The following is a 20,218-nucleotide window of genomic DNA, read 5'->3' as shown; positions in this document are numbered from 1 at the left end:
CACTCCAATACCTTGACTTTGTTGTCCTTAAGCCATTTTGCCACAACTTTGGAAGTATGCTTGGGGTCATTATCCATTTGGAAGACCAATTTGCGACCAAGCTTTAACTTCCTGACTGATGTCTTGAGATGTTGCTTCAATATATCCACCTATTTTTCCTCCCTCATGATGCCATCTATTTTGGGAAGTGCACCAGTCCCTCCTGCAGCAAAGCACCCACATAACATGATGCTGCCACCCCCATGCTTCACGGTTGGGATGGTGTTCTTCGGCTTGCAAGCCTCCGCCTTTTTCCTCCAAACATAATGATGGTCATTATAGCCAAACAGTTTTATTTTTGTTTCATCAGACCAGAGGACATTTCTCCCAAAGAATACGATCTTTGTCCCCATGTGCAGTTGCAAACCATGGTCTGGCTATTTTATGGTGGTTTTGGAGCAGTGGCTTCTTCCTTGCTGAGCAGCCTTTCAGGTTATGTTGAAATAGGACTCGTTTTACTGTGGATATAGATACTTTGTACCTGTTTTCTCCAGCATCTTCACAAGTCCTTTGCTGTTGTTCTGGGATTGATTTGCACTTTTCGCACCAAAGTACGTTCATCTCTAGGAGACGAGACAGAACGCGTCTCCTTCCTGAGCGGTATGACGGCTGCATGGTCCAATGGTGTTTATACTTGCATACTATTGTTTGTACAGATGAGCATGGTACCTTCAGGCGTTTGGAAATTGTTCCCAAGGATGAACCAGACTTGTGGAGGTCTACAATTTTTTTTCTGAGGTCTTGGCTGATTTCTATTGATTTTCCCATGATGTCAAGCAAAGAGGCACTGAGTTTGGTAGGTAGGCCTTGAAATACATCCAAAGGTATACCTCCAATTGACTCAAATTATGTCAATTAGCCTATTAGAAGCTTATAAAGCCATGACATCATTTTCTGGAATTTTCCAAGTTGTTTAAAGGCACAGTCAACTTAGTGTATGTATACTTCTGACCCACTGGAATTGTGATACAGTGAATTATAAGTGAAATAATCTGTCTGTACACAATTGTTGGAAATATGACTTGTCTCATCCACAAAGTAGATGTCCTAACCGACTTGCCAAAACTATAGTTTGTTAACAAGACATTTGTGGAGTGGTTGAAAAACAAGTTTTAATGACTCCAACCTAAGTGTATGTAAACTTCCGACTTCAACTGTATCTTGCATTAGTCATCTCATATGTATATACTGTATTTTGGTCTATGCTGCTCTGACATTGCTCGTCCATATATTTATATATTCTTAATTCCATTCCTTTACCTAGATCTGTGTGTATTAGGTATTTGTTGTGAAATTGTTAGATATTACTTGTTAGATTTTGCTGCACTGTCGGAACTAGAAGCACAAGCATTTCGCTACACCCGCAATAACATCTGCTAAACATGTGTATGTGTATGATTTGATATCCTCTTTGATATCCCCTGTGTCCTCACTGAATAAAACAGGAAAGACTCAGACCTGTGAAGAGAGAGAGAGAGACACATAGATCATTTATTTAAATCAATAGAAAACCAGGAGTCTCAAAAGCTCTCTATCTATCCAGATCTGCTGACGGTTCATTGATCTCTTTGTTTTCCTCAACGCAGGAAGACAGTAAGGGAGGAGAGGAATACCTCACTAACACACCCCTCAGGAGTCTACCACAGAGATACAGTGTGTGTGTGTGTGTCTGACACTGAGCCAAACACACTCATCTCATGCCTCTGTTGATTCATGGAGTGTGTTTAAAGAAGTGTGTTGTCTGTGAGCTAAGCAGTCAAGGCCTCAGGGTTTACAACATGCTCACCAGGGGAGAAACAACTAAAAAATAAAGAGCAGAGAGAGTAGAGAACAGAGATAGGAGAGAGAACAGAGAGAACAGAGATAGGAGAGAGAACAGAGAGAAGCAGACAACCTAAGCAGACAACCTAAGAAAATAAACAACAATGACAATTGGTTTGATGAAGAATGCAACAACCGAAGAAAGAAATTGAGAATCCTATCCAACCAAAAACATAGAGACCTAGAAAATCTGAGTCTATGCCTTCACTATGGTGAAGCACTAAAACAATACAGAAATACAATACGGTAAAAGAAGGAACAGCATGTCAGAAATAAGCTCAATGTAATTGAAGAATCCATAGAATCTAACCACTTCTGGGAAAACTGGAACACATTAAGCAAAAAACAACACAAAGAGTTATTTATCCAAAACGGAGATCTGTGGATAAACCACTTCTCCAATCTTTTTGGCTCTATAACAAAGAACAAACAGTAAAAACATATACATGATCAATTACAAATCTTAGAATCAGCTATTAAAGACTACCAGAACCCACTGGATTCTCAAACGACCCTGAATGAACGACAGGACAAAATACAAACCCTCCAATCCATAAAGGCCTGAGGTGTTGATGGTATCCCCAATGAAATTATAAAATATACAGACAACAAATTCCACTTGGCTATATTTAAACTCTTTAACATCATCCTCAGCTCTGGCATCTTCCCCAATATTTGGAACCAAATACTGATAACCCCAATCCACAAAAGTGGAGACAAATTTGACCCCAATAACTACCATGGGATATGGGTCAACATCAAACTTGGGAAAATCCTCTGCATTATCATTGACAGCAGACCTGTACATTTCCTCAGTGAAAACAATGTACAAATGTCAAATTGGGTTTTTACCAAATTACCGTATGACAGACCACGTATTCACCTTGCACACCCTAATTGACAAACAAACAAACAAAACAAAACAAAAGCAAAGTCTTCTCATGCTTTGCGGACTTAAAAAAAGCTTTTGACTCAATTTGGTATGAGGGTCCGTTATGCAAATTGATGGAAAGTGGTGTTGGGGGGAAAACATACGACATTAGAAAATCTATGTACACAAACAACAAGTATGCGGTTAAAATTGGCAAAAAGCACAAACATTTCTTTCCGACGGGCCGTGGGGTGAGACAGGGCCGTGGGGTGAGACAGGGCCGTGGGGTGAGACAGGGCCGTGGGGTGAGACAGGGCCGTGGGGTGAGACAGGGCCGTGGGGTGAGACAGGGCAGCTTAAGCCCCACCCTCTTCAACATATATATCAACAAATTGGAGAGGGCACTAGAACAGTCTGCAGCACCTGGCCTCACTCTACTAGAATTTGAAGTCAAATGTCTACAGTTTGCTGATTATCTGGTGCTTCTGTCCCCAACCAAGGAAGTCCTACAGCAGCACCTAGAGCTTCTGCACAGATTCTATTAGACCTGGGCCCTGACAGTAAATCTCCTTAAGAAAAAAATTATGGTGTCCAAAAAAGGTCCAGTTCCCAGGACCACAAATACAAATTCCATCTACACACCGTTGCCCTAGAGCACACAAAATATTATACGTACAGTACCTCGGCCTAAACATCAGCGCCATAGGTAACTTCCACAAAGCTGTGAACGATCTGAGAGACAAGGCGAGAAGGGCCTTCTATGCCATCAAAAGGAACATAACATTTTACATACCAATTAGGATCTGGCTATATTTCAGTTATAACCCATTGCCCTTTATGGTTGTGAGGTATGGGGTCCGCTCACCAACCAATAATTCACAAAATGGGACAAACACCAAATTGAGACTCTGCATGCAGAATTCTGCTAAAATATCCTGTGTAACATGTAAAACACCAAATAATGCACGCAGAGCAGAATTAGGCCGATACCTGCTAATTATCAAAATCCAGAAAAGAGCCGTTAAATTCTACAACCACACCTAAAAGGAAGCGATTCCCAAACCTTCCATAACAAAGCCATCACCTACAGAGAGATGAACCTGGAGAAGAGTCCCCTATGCAAGCTGGTCCAGAGCCCCAGGACTGCAACACAATTAGACCCAACCAAATCATGAGAAAAAATATATATAATTACTTGACACATTAGAAAGAATTCACAAAAAAACTGAGCAAACTAGAATGCTATTTAGCCCTAAACAGAGTGTACACAGTGGCAGAACACCTGACCACTGTAACTGACACAAAATGAAGGAAAGCTTTTACTATGTACAGATTCAGTGAGCATAGCCTTGCTATTGAGAAAGGTCGCTGTAGGAAGACCTAGCTCTCAAGAGAAGACAGGCTATGTGCACACTGCCCACAAAATGAGGTGAAAACCCATATTTATTTATTTTCCCTTTCTTACTTTAACTATTTTCACATTGTTACAAGTACTTTTCTGGTTAACAACTAAATGCATGAATGAACGTATGAATGAATGAATGAATGAATGAACGGATGAATAGTGAATGATTGGATGAATGAATGATTGAACATATGAATGAATTAACATGAATATGCTGTGGCCTTTCTTTCTGCATCGTTATTTGATGAGCTTTCGTCATTGTCAGCGACTCCTGTGAATAGCTCATGCAAAATGACAGGCCCATTACTTACTTACTCAGAGCTTCTTACAGTAATCAGAACTGAGTTATGAAAACTAGGGAAATACACACACACACACACACTCTCAATTGGTTTATGGGATCTCCAAAATTACAAAGTTCATATTTATATAAAAAAATCTGAGTTTACATTGGCGCGTTACATTCACTAGTTCCAAAAACATCAAGTGATTTTGCATAGCCACATCGGTTCAACAGAAATACTGATCATAAATGTAGATGATAATACAAGTTATCCACATGGAATTATAGATATACCTCTCCTTAATGCAACCGCTGTGTCAGATTTTTAAAAAACTTTACGGAAAAAGCAAACCATGCAATAATCTGAGACGGAGCTCAGAACAATAGCCAAATTAGCCGCCATGTTGGAGTCAACAGAAACCAGAAATTACATGATAAATATTCCCTTACCTTTGAGGATCTTTATCAGAATGCACTCCCAGGAATCCTAGTTCCACAATAAATCGTTGTTTTGTTCGATAATGTCCATTACTTATGTCCAAGTAGCTACTTTTGCTTGCATGTGTAGTACACGTGTCCAAACGCTCGCGCAGATGCAGGCAAACGTCGGACGAAAACTTCAAAAAGTTATATTACAAGTCGAATAAACTGGTCAAACTAAGTAGATAATCAATCTTCAGGATGTTGTTATCATATATATCCAATAAAGTTCCAACCGGAGCATTCCTTCTGTCTGTAGAAGTTATGGAACGCAAGGCGATATCATGAGGAATGCGCGTGACCAGGAACTGGCAATCTGCCAGACCAGTGACTCATTCCCCTCTCATCCGGCCCCACAACACAGTATAAACTTCATTCAACGTTCTACCGACTGTTGACATCTAGTGGAAGGCGTAGGAAGTGCAAACAGATCCATATATTACAGGGAATTGAATAGGCGATGAGTTTAACATCGACCAGCCTCAGAATTTCCACTTCCTTTTTGGATTATTTCTCAGGTTTTTGCCTGTAATATGAGTTTTGTTATACTCACAGACATAATTCAAACAGTTTTAGAAACTTCAGAGTGTTTTCTATCCAATATGAATAATAATATGCATATATTAGTAGCTGGGACTGAGGAGCAGGCCGTTTACTCTGGGCACCTTTCATCCAAGCTACTCAATACTGCCCCTGCAGCCATAAGAAGTTAAAGAGTTTAAATATAGCCAATTGGAATTTGTTGTCTGTATATTTTATCATTTAATTGAGGACACCATCAACACCACATGCCTTTTTGGGTTGGAGAGTTTTTATTTTGTCCTGTAGTTCATTCAAGGTAATTATAGAATCCAGTGAATTCTGGTAGTCTTTAATTGTTGATTCTAAGATTTGTATTTGATCATGTATATGTTTTTGCAGTTTGTTCATTGTTATAGAGCCAAAAATATTGGAGAAGTGGTTTACTCATACATCTCCATTTTTGATAGATAACTCTTCGTGTTGTTGTTAGTTTAGTGTTTTCCAATTTTCACAGAAGTGGTTCGAGTCTATGGATTCTCAATTACATTGAGCTGATTTCTGACGTGCTGTTCATTCTTTTTTTCACCATAGTGAAGAAGTAGACTCAGGTTTTCTGGGTCTCTACTCTCTCTCTCTCTCTGACTTAAAGTATCCTGCAGGCCTTCCTGCAGTAGAGATCCACACACACACTTATCTGGACAGGCAGTGAAGTTATGTAGGTTATCACCATGCTGCCCGGGCCTTTGGGCATGTGTGTTACAGTAGGCTATGCTACAGAGTGGAAATGTTTAATAGTGTGTCTTACAGTAGCAGCCATTTCCTAAGGGGCTTTGAGTACGTATAACACACACATAGTGACAACACACACACACACGAATCACACACACTGAGATGGAGTAATGTAGGTTAAGCGCCTGGCTCACGGGCACAACATCTGCATCCCCACCTGGGAACAAAATACTTTGACTTCCTGCTCTCCTCCCTCCACCCCTCTCATTTCTTCCTCTCCTCATCAATTCCCTTCTCCTCTCATCTTTTCTGTTATTGTGGGTTACGTGGCTTTGTCAGAGGGTTGCCAGGCAATAAGGGTTACCTTCCTGTGTTCCCCTGTGACACACAGAACAGTTATCTAGAAGAGTCTAGAACACTAAAGTCACTGGTGAACACTAAAGTCAGAAGGTGATGTTCAGTTAAAGCTCTAACATGTGGGCTACAACATGGGCTTTTCTCTGACTGGCCTGTTTGCTGTATATGGTGCTTTTTATTCTGCTGATTGGTTTATCTGACGACACACATACACACAGCGACCAGCGTGATGAGACGAAAATGCTTAGCAGGCGTTGTGACACCACACACATGGTGAAAATATTAACTTTACATGACAGAGGAGGAAAGTCATCAGAGACAAATCTCTGTTACATAAAACACTGGGCTTAGAATGGCAGGGATGGAGACCGAGGGAGTGAGAGGGGGAGAGAAGGGGAGGGAGATATGATGAGAGAAAGGGATGGAGAGAGAAGGATAGAGAGGGGGGAGGATATATGGAGATCGGAGGATGAGAGAATAAAGTGTTAGAGGAAGCAAATATGCCTACAATATTCTGCTGCCTTAAAATGCATCAATGTGTCTTCTGCTGCCTTACAATACATCAATACATCATAACACTGTGTCTTCTGCTGCCTTACAATACATCACATCACTGTGTCTTCTGCTGCCTTACAATACATCATATCACTGTGTCTTCTGCTGCCTTACAATACATCATATCACTGTGACAGATTGAGTCCCAATCTACTACCTCAGTACTCACTATGCATCCTGGACTGACATATACAGTCTCTTTCCCCTGTCTATCTGAGAGAACATGTCCAGTCCTATAGTGAGAATACTTTCTGATCTGCCCACAAGGGTAGTCGAGAAGGGGGATGAAGAGGGAGGTGAGGAGATGAGAGGAACGGGGGATGGTGAGGTTGATTTGAAGGCTCCAATATTAACAGTGAAAGGCCATCTGTATGCATTTGGCCTCTCCTCTGTCCACTCCTCTGTCATATCACACACACTTTCTAAGAAGCCCTGTGTAACAGTCCTTTGTTGTTGTTGTAATGAATTTTTACAGTTGATTTTTTCTATCATATTTTAAATAACTTCCATAAAATACACTTTATGATACTGTCATGAAGCATTATGACCATCCTGTGTCACTTTACTTGGACTAAGAAAATACACTTTATGACCCAGTCAAAAAGCTTTATGACCATCATAATCATATAACGGTGACTAACCCCATTCCGTACAAATTTGCGCAATTGCGACATTCAAACGAGGCTGCAATGAAAACTAATTTGACTGAAGCGACTGTGTTGACATCAACATCTGGGGTGTGAATTACATTTCTATTCAAGCATTGATTGACATGGTAATGGTCCAATAGTATTGGAGAAAAGTTGAAGAAACGGACCCCTCCGACGCTGTACGTTAAATTGTGACGTGTCATGACGTAACGTACAGCATGCATAAAGCAACTCATTCTGTGTCTTACAGCCTCTCTCCACCAGGTGTAGAGCTTCTGTCGCTGTTTAAAAATAAGAAAGGGACAGGGACAGGGGGGATACCGAGTCATTTTTTGCATCATCAGTGCAAGCCATCATGACTCTCAAAAGCCACGACAGCTGCTGTTTACTTCTGAAGATAACTTCAGAGTCGCCCTAAAAACCCGATTTAAATTCAACACAAACCTTCAAATAGGTATGTAATGACACATTATATAAACTCTTTATAGTGTTTTATTTACATTTTAGAGGTGATAAGGTGATAAGTTGGACAGATCGGGTGAAAAAAGCCGTTTGGGCCTCTGTACGCCTATGAAGATATTCCATAAAGAATCTACCGTTTCCAGCTACAAAAGTCATTTACAACATTAACAATGTCTACACTGTATTTCTGATCAATTTGATGTTATTTTAATGGACAAAAAATGTGCTTTTCTTTCAAAAACAAGGACATTTCTAAGTGACCCCAAACTTTTGAACGGTAGAGTCTCTCTCCCTTTCACTATGACGCAATAGGTTTTGCTTCCGCACCCGTCATTTAAAAAAAAGACCCAACGGAGCTCATTGCCTTCTTGAATCATGCAGAGATGGGCATCATGAAGGGCTCGTCATTGGTTTGTTGGAAAGGGGAAAAATTGTCCTTTACAATGGTATTGATAGTTGATCTGGAAGTATTACGTTTTTTGAGCTCTAAAATAAGGTCAATTGTACGGAAATGTATGGTAGATGTACATTTTTCTTGGGTAGCTACCAATTCTATGTGGCTTGCTAGCTAGCTAGTTAGCCTTATTGACTTACTATGGACTTACGGTACCCATTCACTGAACTGTCTCCAGCCAGGACAATAATGGCAATAGAGACGAAACAAGATATACACAAAACAACCATTTTACTTCATAACCTGTTTGGGCTGCAGGGGCAGTATTGAGTAGCCAGATAAAAGGTGCCCATTTCAAACGGCCTCGTACTCAATTCTTGCTCGTACAATATGCATATTATTATTACTATTGGATAGAAAACACTCTCTAGTTTCTAAAACCGTTTGAATTATATCTGTGAGTAAAACAGAACTCATTTTGCAGCAAACTTCCTGACAGGAAGTGGAAAGTCTGAAATTGAGGCTCTGTTCTAGGGGCTGCCTATTAAAGTCCTTGTTATTTATTAGTTTAGATGCACTTCATACGTCTTCCACTAGATGTCGACAAGGAGTGAGAGAAGAAATGGACTGTGTAACTTGATCTGGACTCGAATTACAGCTCCTGGAATGACGTGTCCCCCATTTCCTGTTTTCAGGAAGGCGCGAAGAGGGACCTGGATTTGCCTTTTGAAAAGCTGTCGTTATAGGCGACTACTATCTCCGGCTTTGATTTTATTTGATACATGTGACCATATCATCGTAAAGTATGTTTTTTCAATATAGTTTAATCAGATTATTGAAATTTTTTCGGGAGTTTTGCCGTGTTCCGTTCTCTTCCGTTTGTTGACATGGAGAGATTCGTGCCACTTGGCTAGTGTGCTTGCTAAATCGAGAGGGAAAGAGGCCGTTCTAAATCCAAACAACGATTGTTCTTGACAAAGGACACCTTGTACAACATTCTGATGGAAGATCAGCAAAAGTAGGAAACATTTTATGATGCTATTTCATATATCTGTCGTACATGTGAACTAGTCGTCGGCGCCCAGCTTTTGGGTACTCTAGCTATACCGAAGCTGTATGTCGAAATTAAGTTATTTTTTAGAATTCTAACACGGCGATTGCATTAAGAACTAGTGGATCTATCATTTCCTATACAACATGTATTTTTTAGTTATGTTTATGAATAGCTATTTGGTCAGAATATGTGTGTCAGAAAAAGTGTCAGAAAAAAATCCGGACGTTGTGGGGAAAAGTAGCTAAGTTAGCACAATGTATAACCATTGATTTCAGCTCTAAATATGCACATTTTCGAACAAAACATAAGTGTATGTATAACCTGATGTTTTAGGACTGTCATCTGATGAAGAATATCAAGGTTAGTCAAAAATTATATATCTTTTACTGGTTTGTTACGATCGCTAACTTTTACTGCTGGGAAATGGCTTGTGTTTTTGGCTATTGTGGTAAGCTAATATAACGCTATATTGTGTTTTCGCTGTAAAACACTTAATAAATCGGAAATATTGGCTGGAATCACAAGATGCCTGTCTTTCATTTGCTGTACACTATGTATTTTTCAGAAATGTTTTATGATGAGTATTTAGGTATTTGGCGTTGGTGTCTGTAATTATTATGTCTGCTTTCGGTGCAATTTCTGATTGTAGCTGCAATGTAAACTATGATTTATACCTGAAATATGCACATTTTTCGAACAAAACATAGATTTATTGAATAACATGTTATAAGACTGTCATCTGATGAAGTTGTTTGTTGGTTAGTTTGGTTGGTTCTTGGTTAGTTAGGTTGGCTTTGTGCATGCTGCCTGTGCTGTGAAAAATGTCTGTCCTTTTTTGTATTTGGTGGTGAGCTAACATAAATATACGTGCTGTTTTCGCTGTAAAACATTTTAAAAATCGGACATGTTGGCTGGATTCACAAGATGTGTACCTTTCATTTGCTGTATTGGACTTGTTAATGTGTGAAAGGTAAATATTTAAAAAATATATATTTTGAATTTCGCGCCCTGCACTTGAGCTGGCTGTTGTCATATTGTGGGCGGCCTCGGGCTGCAGCCATAAGAAGATAACTATCAGCTAGCTATATGTGAATCATAATAATGGAGCTAGCCAAATAGTATAGAAGGCAAAAATTACCTAATATTAACTAATATTATGCAAGATAGAAGGCAATTCATTATGGCTAGCTAGCTAACAATGATTCATGGGATATCTGGCTAGTTAACAGTACTAGTAGCTAGCCAGTTACCCCTATTGACTTATTATGGGTAAACATGCCAAAATGAACACAATGTATGAGTAAACTGCCTGCTACTCAGTCCCAGTTGCTAATATATGCATATTATTAGTAGATTTGGATAGAAAACACTCGGAAGTTTCTAAAACTGAGAAAAATCCAACCAGGAAGTGGGAAATCTGAGGATTGTAGTTTTTCAACTCTTGGCCTATCAAATACACAGTGTCTATGGGGTCATGTTGCACTTTCTAAGGCTTCCACTAGATGTCAACAGTCTTTAGAACCTTATTTGATGGTTCTACTGTGAAGTGGGGGCGAATGAGAGGGGATTGAGTAAGGTCTCTCTCAGAGTGCCATGAGCTGACCATGCGCGTTCACGTGAGAGTTAGCTTGAGTTCCATTGCATTTCTGAAGACAAAGGAATTCTCCGGTTGGAACATTATTGAAGATTTATGTTAAAAACATCCTAAAGATTGATTCTATACATCGTTTAACATGTTTCTACGGACTGTAATGGAACTTTTTGACTTTTCGTCTGCTCCTAGTGATCGCGCGTCATGAATTTGGAATACGGGGCTAAACGCACGAACAAAAAGGAGGTATTTGGACATAAAGATTAACTTTATCGAACAAATCAAACATTTATTGTGGACCTGGGATTCCTGGGAGTGCATTCTGATGAAGATCATCAAAGGTAAGTGAATATTTATAATGCTATTTCTGACTTCTGTTGACTCCAACATGGCGGATATCTGTTTGGCTTGATTTGTTGTCTGAGCGCCGTACTCAGATTATTGCATGGTTTGCTTTTTCCGTAAAGTTTTTTTGAAATCTGACACAGCGGTTGCATTCAGGAGAAGTATATCTTTAATTCTGTGAATAACACTTGTATCTTTTATCAATGTTTATTATGAGTATTTCTGTAAATTGATGTGGCTCTGTGCAAATTCACGGGATGTTTTGGAGGCAAAGCCAAATGTAAACTGAGGTTTTTGGATATAAATATGAACTTGATCGAACAAAACATACATGTATTGTGTAACATGTTGTCCCGGGAGTGTCATCTGATGAAGAATATCAAAGGTTAGTGATTCATTTTATCTCTATTTCTGCTTTTTGTGACTCTTCTCTTTGGTTGGAAAATCGCTGTATGCTTTCTGTGACTAGTTGCTGACATAATGATATGTTCTGCTTTCGCCGAAAATACTTTTTCAAATCGGACACTGTGGTTGGATTAACGAGAAGTTTATCTTTAAAATGGTGTCTAAGACTTGTATGTTTGAGAAATTTGAATTATGAGATTTCTGTTGATTGAATTTGGCGCCCTGCAATATCATTGGCTGTTGGCGAGGCGGAACCCCGTTGCCAGACAGGTTAACATATCAAGATACAATGTTGTAGTCAGGCAACATATAAGAAGTGAAAAAACAACATTCCATTCCGAAGTCAGAGTGTATTTTCTCTCGCTTCAGCTCATGTTGTGTAATTTTGTACGTAATGGCTTCATATTTCGTGGCATACTTTCCGTTGAAGCTTGCATCGATGCATGCTTCAAAATATGTACAAACGGAGTACGCATTCAAAAAGTGCCCTCCATGCGCCGTTTCGCATACTTTGATTTGGCCTCGTACTCCGACCCTCCCGTGCTCCAATTTGCAAGCTCGGCGCACGGTAGTATGCATTTTGAGAAACACCCTAGGATTTTGAATGGGAATCAATTGTTTGGTCCCCACAAAGATAGTAAAACAAACGTGTGTGTGTGTCCGACTGACTAATGGTCAGATAAGGTGTTCTAACACAAAGAACTCCCGTTTTTCTGACAGCATCTCAAAGCTGGAACACCGCTGACAACACAGAACACACACACACAGTTGCATCAATACTGACAGCAGACAGCAGCATGAACAGGTTACCAAACACACTGGGAGAGACAAGAATCCATCAGCAGGTAAGTGCGCTTACACGCACATGCGCACACACAAACGCACACACAAACGCACACACATGCACGCACACACTCAGATTCACACGCACACACTCACATCCACAGGCACACACGCATGGGAGAGTCATGACAATGGCATCACCAGGCATCAACAGAGAGGCAGAAGGAGTAGCCATTGTAGCCATACACAGTACGCACCAATACAGCAGACGCTCAGTACAGACAGACAGAGTATGAATGATAAAGGGGCAATCTGCAGCTGCTACATCAATTGTTTTACTTATAAATGAATGATATATACCAATTGATTATTGAAGAATATAACTTATAAATGCCTATTGAGCTTAGTTCAACAGTCAGAACCCAAAATATAAGCTTGTTCTATTCTAATATTTGTAAACATTGTAAATTTAAACAAACACTGTATAGCTTCAAAACATTTAAATGCTTAAAACTATCATTTTGATATCTTGGATGGTTAGTCCTTGCATCCTCCATAGCTCTGTCTATCAATTTGAGAGTGGTTACATTTCACTAGGCCCATCCCTCAGCTTTTTACCAAAACAGAGGCAGGGAAATGTATTTATTATGGTTTCAACTGCGGATTGCCCCTTTAAAGAGACAGAGTATGATGGGCAATGGGCAGCAGTGACATGTACACTTGACTACACTGGTTTGTCAATACCAGCAATCAACTGTGTCAGACACATTAAGAGTGTGTGTGTATCTGGTAGTATTGACACTGCTACACACACTGTTAATAAATGATAGAAATGTCCTTTCTGTCTTACAAAACTTACAATATAGCAAACCACCATACAATTATGTGACGGACAAATGACAGAATACACAAGATAGACAAACTAACCACCTCATTGCTCAGATGATTGATTACAAGCTGATTAAAAAGAAGAAATAAAACAGCTTCTGTGTTGGACAATGACAAATGGACCAGTTTGATGAAAACCATTTCAATGTTCCTCAAAAGAGGATTGGAAGGATTTTTCATGTTCATGAATGACAACATTATTGTATGAAAATTTCAACAAGAAGATAATCAGAAACAGTTTTTACAAATAAAAAATCATATTTTAAAAGCCTACAAAGCACGGTAGAGTGAACATGTGTAGCCATGAGAAAAATATGAGCAGAGCTCTCTAACAAAAACCTCTTTCCGCCTGGCACAGACAGCTCAACACACACACACACACACCTCTAAAGAGAGACAAGTTACCTCTCTTGGAGACAGTTTCCTGACCAGGTGAAATACTACTTCACTCTCTCTCTCTATCCTCCTAGCTCTGACTCGTTCCACATCCAGACACACACACACACACACACACACACACACACACACACACACACACACACACACACACACACACACACACACACACACACACACACACACACACACACACACACACACAGACAGACAGACACAGATCCTCCATCTGCCACCGCCCCCTTGCCTTCTCCATGCCCACCTCATGAATTATTAATTAGCCCCAGGGCATACACGCTCCACTGCTTGAACGGGGACACACACGCACCCACGCAGGCTCGCTCACAGACAAATACACACTTACAGCTTACACACACATACACACAGAGCCAAACCCAGCCAAAGACACACAGATGCATCTACACACAAGCGCGCTCAAGCACACACACGTACAAACATGAACACATGAAAGCCCAAACACACGTCATCCATGCGTGAAAACACATGCAGAGCATGCTCACACTCCTATATAAAGACACAGTCAATCATGCATGAACACAGACCACAAACACACATTAACACTTGCCCACACACACACACACACACACACACACACACACACACACACACACACACACACACACACACACACACACACACACACACACACACACACACACACACACACACACACACACAGGCTCGTCCATGCGTGCTGTTCCATCCTCCCAGGCGTAGCTGGAGATGTAGCCCATCGAGGATGAACCTCAGCTGGGAGGGATTACAGCACTGTCATGGCCAACCCTGCCACGGCTGGAGGGGTCAGGCAGGCCAGAGAGATCGTGTGGGTGGGTGTATGTTTATCAGACCACGCCTCCATGCTGCTCCTCCCTTCCCATAGGCAGAACCTCAAACGTGAAGTACCCGTGGTAAGGACTGTTAAACGCTGGTCTGACCAATCGGAATCCATGCTTCAATATTGTTTTGATCACGCGGACTGGGATATGTTCCAGGTTGCCTCTGAGAATAACATTGACGTATACACACACATGTTGACAGAGTTCATCAGGAAGTGTATTGGGGATGTTGTTCCCACTGTGAAGTTTAAAACCTACCCAAACCAAAAACCGTGGATAGATAGCATCACTTGAGCAAAACTGAAAGCGCAAACCACCGCATTTAACAACAGCAAGGTGGCTGGGAATATGGTTGAGTACAAACAGTTCAGATATGCCCTTCATAAGGCAATCAAAATCTCAGTACAGAGACAAAGTGGAGTCGCAATTCAATGGCTCAGGCACGAGACGTATATGGCAGGGACTCCGGACAATCACCAATTATAAAGGGAAAACACAGAAGTCTTGCTCCCGGACAAGCTAAACACCTTCTTTGCCCACTTTGAGCTCTTGTTCTCCTTGGCCGACATGAGTAGGACATTTAAGCGTGTTAACACTCGCAAGGCTGCCGGCCCAGACGGCATCCCTAGCCGTGTCCTCAGAGCATGCGCAGACCAGCTGGCTGGAGTGTTTACAGACATTTTCAATCTCTCCCTATCCCAGTCTGTTGTCCCCACTTGCTATAAAATGTCCACCATTGTTCCTGTACCCAAGACAGCGAAGATAACTGAACTAAATGACTATCGCCCCATAGCACTCACTTCTGTCATCATGAAGTGCTTTAAGAGGCGAGTTAAGGATCATATCACCTCCACCTTCCCTGTCACCCTAGACCCACTTCAATTTGCTTACCGCCCCAATAGATACACAGATGATGCAATCACCATCGCACTGCACACTGCCCTATCCCATCTGGACAAGAGAAATACCTATGTATTTCTGTATCTATTGACTACACCTCAGCCTTCAACACCATAGTACCCTCCAAGCTCATCATTAATCTTGGGGCCCTGGGTCTGAACCCCGTCTTCTGCAACTGGGTCCTGGACTTCCTGATGAGCCGCCCCCAGGTGGTCAAGGTCGGAAACACCACCACTTCGCTGATCCTCAACACAGGGGCCCCACAAGGGTGCGTGCTCAGCTCCCTCCTGTACTCTTCAAATCAAACATCAAGTTTGCAGATGACACAAAAGTGGTAGGCCTGATTACCAACGACGATGAGACAGCCCACGGGGAAGAGGTGAGGGCCCAGGTGGAGTGGTGCCAGGAAAATAACCTCTCCCTCAACGTAAAAAAAAACAAAGGAGCTAATCGTAGATTTCAGGAGACAGCAGAGGGAGCACTTGAAAAACTTCAAGTTCCTCGGTGTACAAATCACTGACAATCTGAAATGGCCCATCCACACAGACAGTACGGTGAAGAAGGTGCAACAGCCCCTCATCAACCTCAGGAGGCTGAAGAAATTCTGCTTGGCAACTAAGGCCCTCACAAACTTTTACAATTGAGAGCATCCTGTCAGGCTGTATCACTGACTGGTACGGCAACTGCACCGTCTGCAACCGCAGGGCTCTACAGAGGGTGGTGAGGTCTGCCCAACGCATCAGCGGGGGAACATAATGAACATATAATAATGTTTACAAACTGTTTTACCCAGTTCATAAGTACAGCGGCTTGCGAAAGTATTCACCCCCCTTGGCATTTTTCCTACTTTGTTGCCATATAACCTGGTTGTATCATTTGATTTAGACAACATGCCTACCACTTTGAAGATTTTTTTATTGTGAAACAAAAAAAATGAAATATGCATAACTATTCACCCCCCAAAGTCAAAACTTTGTAGAGACACCTTTTGCAGCAATTACAGGTGCAAGTCTCTTGAGGTATGTCTCTATAAGCTTGGCACATCTAGCCACTGGGATTTTTTTCAGATTCTTCAAGGCAAAACTGCTCCAGCTCCTTCAAGTTGGATGGGTTCCTTTGATGTACAGCAATTTTAAGTCACACCACAGATTCTCAATTGGATTGAGGTCTGGGCTTTGACTAGGCCATTCCAAGACATGTAAATGTTTCCCCTTAAACCACTCAAGTGTTGTTTTAGCAGTATGCTTAGGGCCTTCCTGATGGAAGGTGAACCTCTGTTCCAGTCTCAAATCTCTGGAAGACTGAAACAGGTTTCACTCAAGGATTTCCCTGTATTTAGCTGCCACCACCATGCTTCACTGTGGGGATGGTGTTCTCAGGATGATGAGCGGTGTTGGGTTTACGCCAGACATAGTGTTTTCCTTGTTGGCAAAAAAGCTCAATTTTAGTCTCATCTGACCAGAGTACCTTCTTCCATATGTTTGGGGAGTCTCCCACATGCCTTTGGGTGAATACCAAACATGTTTGCTTATTTTTTTCTTTAAGCAATGGCTATTTTCAGGCCACTCTTCCATAAAGCCCAGCTCTGTGGAGTGTACGGCTTAAAGTGGTCCTATGGACAGATACTCCAATCTCCACTGTGGAGCTTCGCAGCTCCTTCAGGGTTATCTTTGGTCTCTTTGTTGCCTCTCTGATTAATGCCCTCCTTGCCTGGTCTGTGAGTTTTGGTGGGAGGCCCTCCCTAGGCAGGTTTGTTGTGGTGCCATATTCTTTCCATTTTTTAATAATGGATTTAATGATGCTCCGTGGGATATTCAAAGTTTCTGATATTTTTTTATAACCCAACCCTGATCTGTACCTCTCCACAACTTTGTCCCTGACCTGTTTAGAGAGCTCCTTGGTCTTCATGGTGCCACTTGCTTGGTGGTGCCCCTTGCTTAGTGGTGTTGCAGACTCTGGGGCCTTTCAGAACAGGTGTATATATACTGAGATTATGTGACAGATCATGTGACACTTAGATTGCACACAGGTGGACTTTATTGAACTAATTATGTGACTTCTGAAGGTAATTGGTTGCACCAGATCTTATTTTGTGGCTTCATAACAAAGAGGGTGAATACATATACACGTACCACTTTCTGTTTTTTTTTTAAATACTTTTTTGAAACAAGTTATTTTTTTCATTTCACTTCACCGATTTGCACTATTTTGTGTATGTCCATATTGTTGTGTATTGTTAGATATTACTGCACTGTTGGAGCTTGGAACACTAGGATTTCGCAACGCCTGCAATAACACCTGCTAAATATGTGTATGTGACCAATAAAATGTTTTTTGATTTTGATTTGATTTGCATCCGTGCGTGATCAGGAGCCTGTGTGCATGCGTGAGGAGGGTGTGTGTGTGTGTGTGTAGAGGGAGCGAGGGTGTGTGTGTGTGTAGAGGGAGCGAGGGTGTGTGTGTGTGTGTAGAGGGAGCGAGGGTGTGTGTGTGTGTAGAGGGAGCGAGGGTGTGTGTGTGTGTAGAGGGAGCGAGGGTGTGTGTGTGTGTGTAGAGGGAGCGAGGGTGTGTGTGTGTGTAGAGGGAGCGAGGGTGTGTGTGTGTGTGTGTGTGTAGAGGGAGCGAGGGTGTGTGTGTGTGTAGAGGGAGCGAGGGTGTGTGTGTGTGTAGAGGGAGCGAGGGTGTGTGTGTGTGTGTAGAGGGAGCGAGGGTGTGTGTGTGTGTAGAGGGAGCGAGGGTGTGTGTGTGTGTGTGTAGAGGGAGCGAGGGTGTGTGTGTGTGTGTAGAGGGAGCGAGGGTGTGTGTGTGTGTAGAGGGAGCGAGGGTGTGTTAGTGTGTGTAGAGGGAGCGAGGGTGTGTTAGTGTGTGTAGAGGGAACGAGGGTGTATGTGTGTGTAGAGGGAGCAAGGGTGTGTGGTGTGTAGAGGGAGCGAGGGTGTGTGTGTGTGTAGAGGGAGCGAGGGTGTGTGTGTGTGTAGAGGGAGCAAGGGTGTGTGTGTGTGTGTAGAGGGAGCGAGGGTGTGTGTGTGTGTGTAGAGGGAGCGAGGGTGTGTGTGTGTGTGTGTAGAGGGAGCGAGGGTGTGTGTGTGTGTGTGTAGAGGGAGCGAGGGTGTGTGTGTGTGTAGAGGGAGCGAGGGTGTGTGTGTGTGTAGAGGGAGCGAGGGTGTGTGTGTGTGTGTAGAGGGAGCGAGGGTGTGTGTGTGTGTAGAGGGAGCGAGGGTGTGTGCGTGTGTGTGTAGAGGGAGCGAGGGTGTGTGTGTGTGTGTAGAGGGAGCGAGGGTGTGTGTGTGTGTAGAGGGAGCGAGGGTGTGTTAGTGTGTGTAGAGGGAGCGAGGGTGTGTTAGTGTGTGTAGAGGGAACGAGGGTGTGTGTGTGTGTAGAGGGAGCAAGGGTGTGTGGTGTGTAGAGGGAGCGAGGGTGTGTGTGTGTGTAGAGGGAGCGAGGGTGTGTGTGTGTGTAGAGGGAGCAAGGGTGTGTGTGTGTGTGTAGAGGGAGCGAGGGTGTGTGTGTGTGTGTAGAGGGAGCGAGGGTGTGTGTGTGTGTAGAGGGAGCGAGGGTGTGTGTGTGTGTAGAGGGAGCGAGGGTGTGTGTGTGTGTGTAGAGGGAGCGAGGGTGTGTGTGTGTGTAGAGGGAGCGAGGGTGTGTGTGTGTGTGTAGAGGGAGCGAGGGTGTGTGTGTGTAGAGGGAGCGAGGGTGTGTGTGTGTGTAGAGGGAGCGAGGGTGTGTGTGTGTGTGTGTAGAGGGAGCGAGGGTGTGTAACATGCTAATGACCCTCCTCACATATGATTAAACCATATGCTAACCTAACAACAGCCTACCGCAACCCCCTCACACACACTAAGAAGATATATGCACAGACAGACACACTTACCCACATGCACCCAGACAGATAAACACTTGCTCTTGACTGACTGATCCTTCTGCTCCACCCAGAGACACACACAACAAGAGGCAAAAACACAATGTGTACAGACACACACACAAAAACTGTCCAAAGATGCTAAAGATATAAATAGATCTAGGGATCCTTAACGTTAAGAAAAATCCCTAACAGAAAAACAATGTTTTGTTTTTCCCCCCACAAAATTAAAATCACAGTGCGGCTGGCTCGCCTGCTCTTCTCTAATGATGCGACTGCGTGTCATTAGAGAAGAGCAGGCGAGCCAGCCGCACTGTGATTTTAATTTACAGATTTTGATTGCCGAGAGATAGTCCTAGTGCAAGGTTCTGACTCCGTTTGCGTTGTGGCCAACCTGCCTATACTGTGCCCCTCCCCTCTCTCTCCATCCCTCACTAACCCACTATGAAAGATGAAAGTGTTTGTGTTCTCGGAAGTACGGCAACTAATCAGTCTCCTCCGTTCCAAAAATACAGAATCTTAGGAGTCGATTCCTAGCGGAAAATGTCATGGTAAGTCACAGTATTTACCTT

The 20,218-nt window shown here is 42.4% G+C and overlaps 1 protein-coding gene across 5 annotated transcripts in view; it reads right to left on the bottom strand.

Moving 5' to 3' along the window:
• LOC120065325 (neurofascin-like) overlaps positions 1–14,133 on the bottom strand; it is a 101,892-nt gene extending 87,759 nt beyond the window's left edge. For all 5 annotated transcript variants that reach the window (XM_039016227.1, XM_039016230.1, XM_039016228.1 and 2 more), the window contains exon 1: positions 14,040–14,133. The gene's annotated coding sequence lies outside the window, so the exon portion shown is untranslated. The remainder of the gene's footprint in view (positions 1–14,039) is intronic.
• Between the last annotated feature and the right edge of the window lie 6,085 nt (positions 14,134–20,218).

This window comes from Salvelinus namaycush, chromosome 20, assembly GCF_016432855.1.
Source record: "Salvelinus namaycush isolate Seneca chromosome 20, SaNama_1.0, whole genome shotgun sequence".
Classification (NCBI taxonomy): domain Eukaryota; kingdom Metazoa; phylum Chordata; class Actinopteri; order Salmoniformes; family Salmonidae; genus Salvelinus; species Salvelinus namaycush.
Note: the sequence above shows the minus strand (reverse complement) of the source record. Positions and strands in the feature narration are given on the sequence as shown.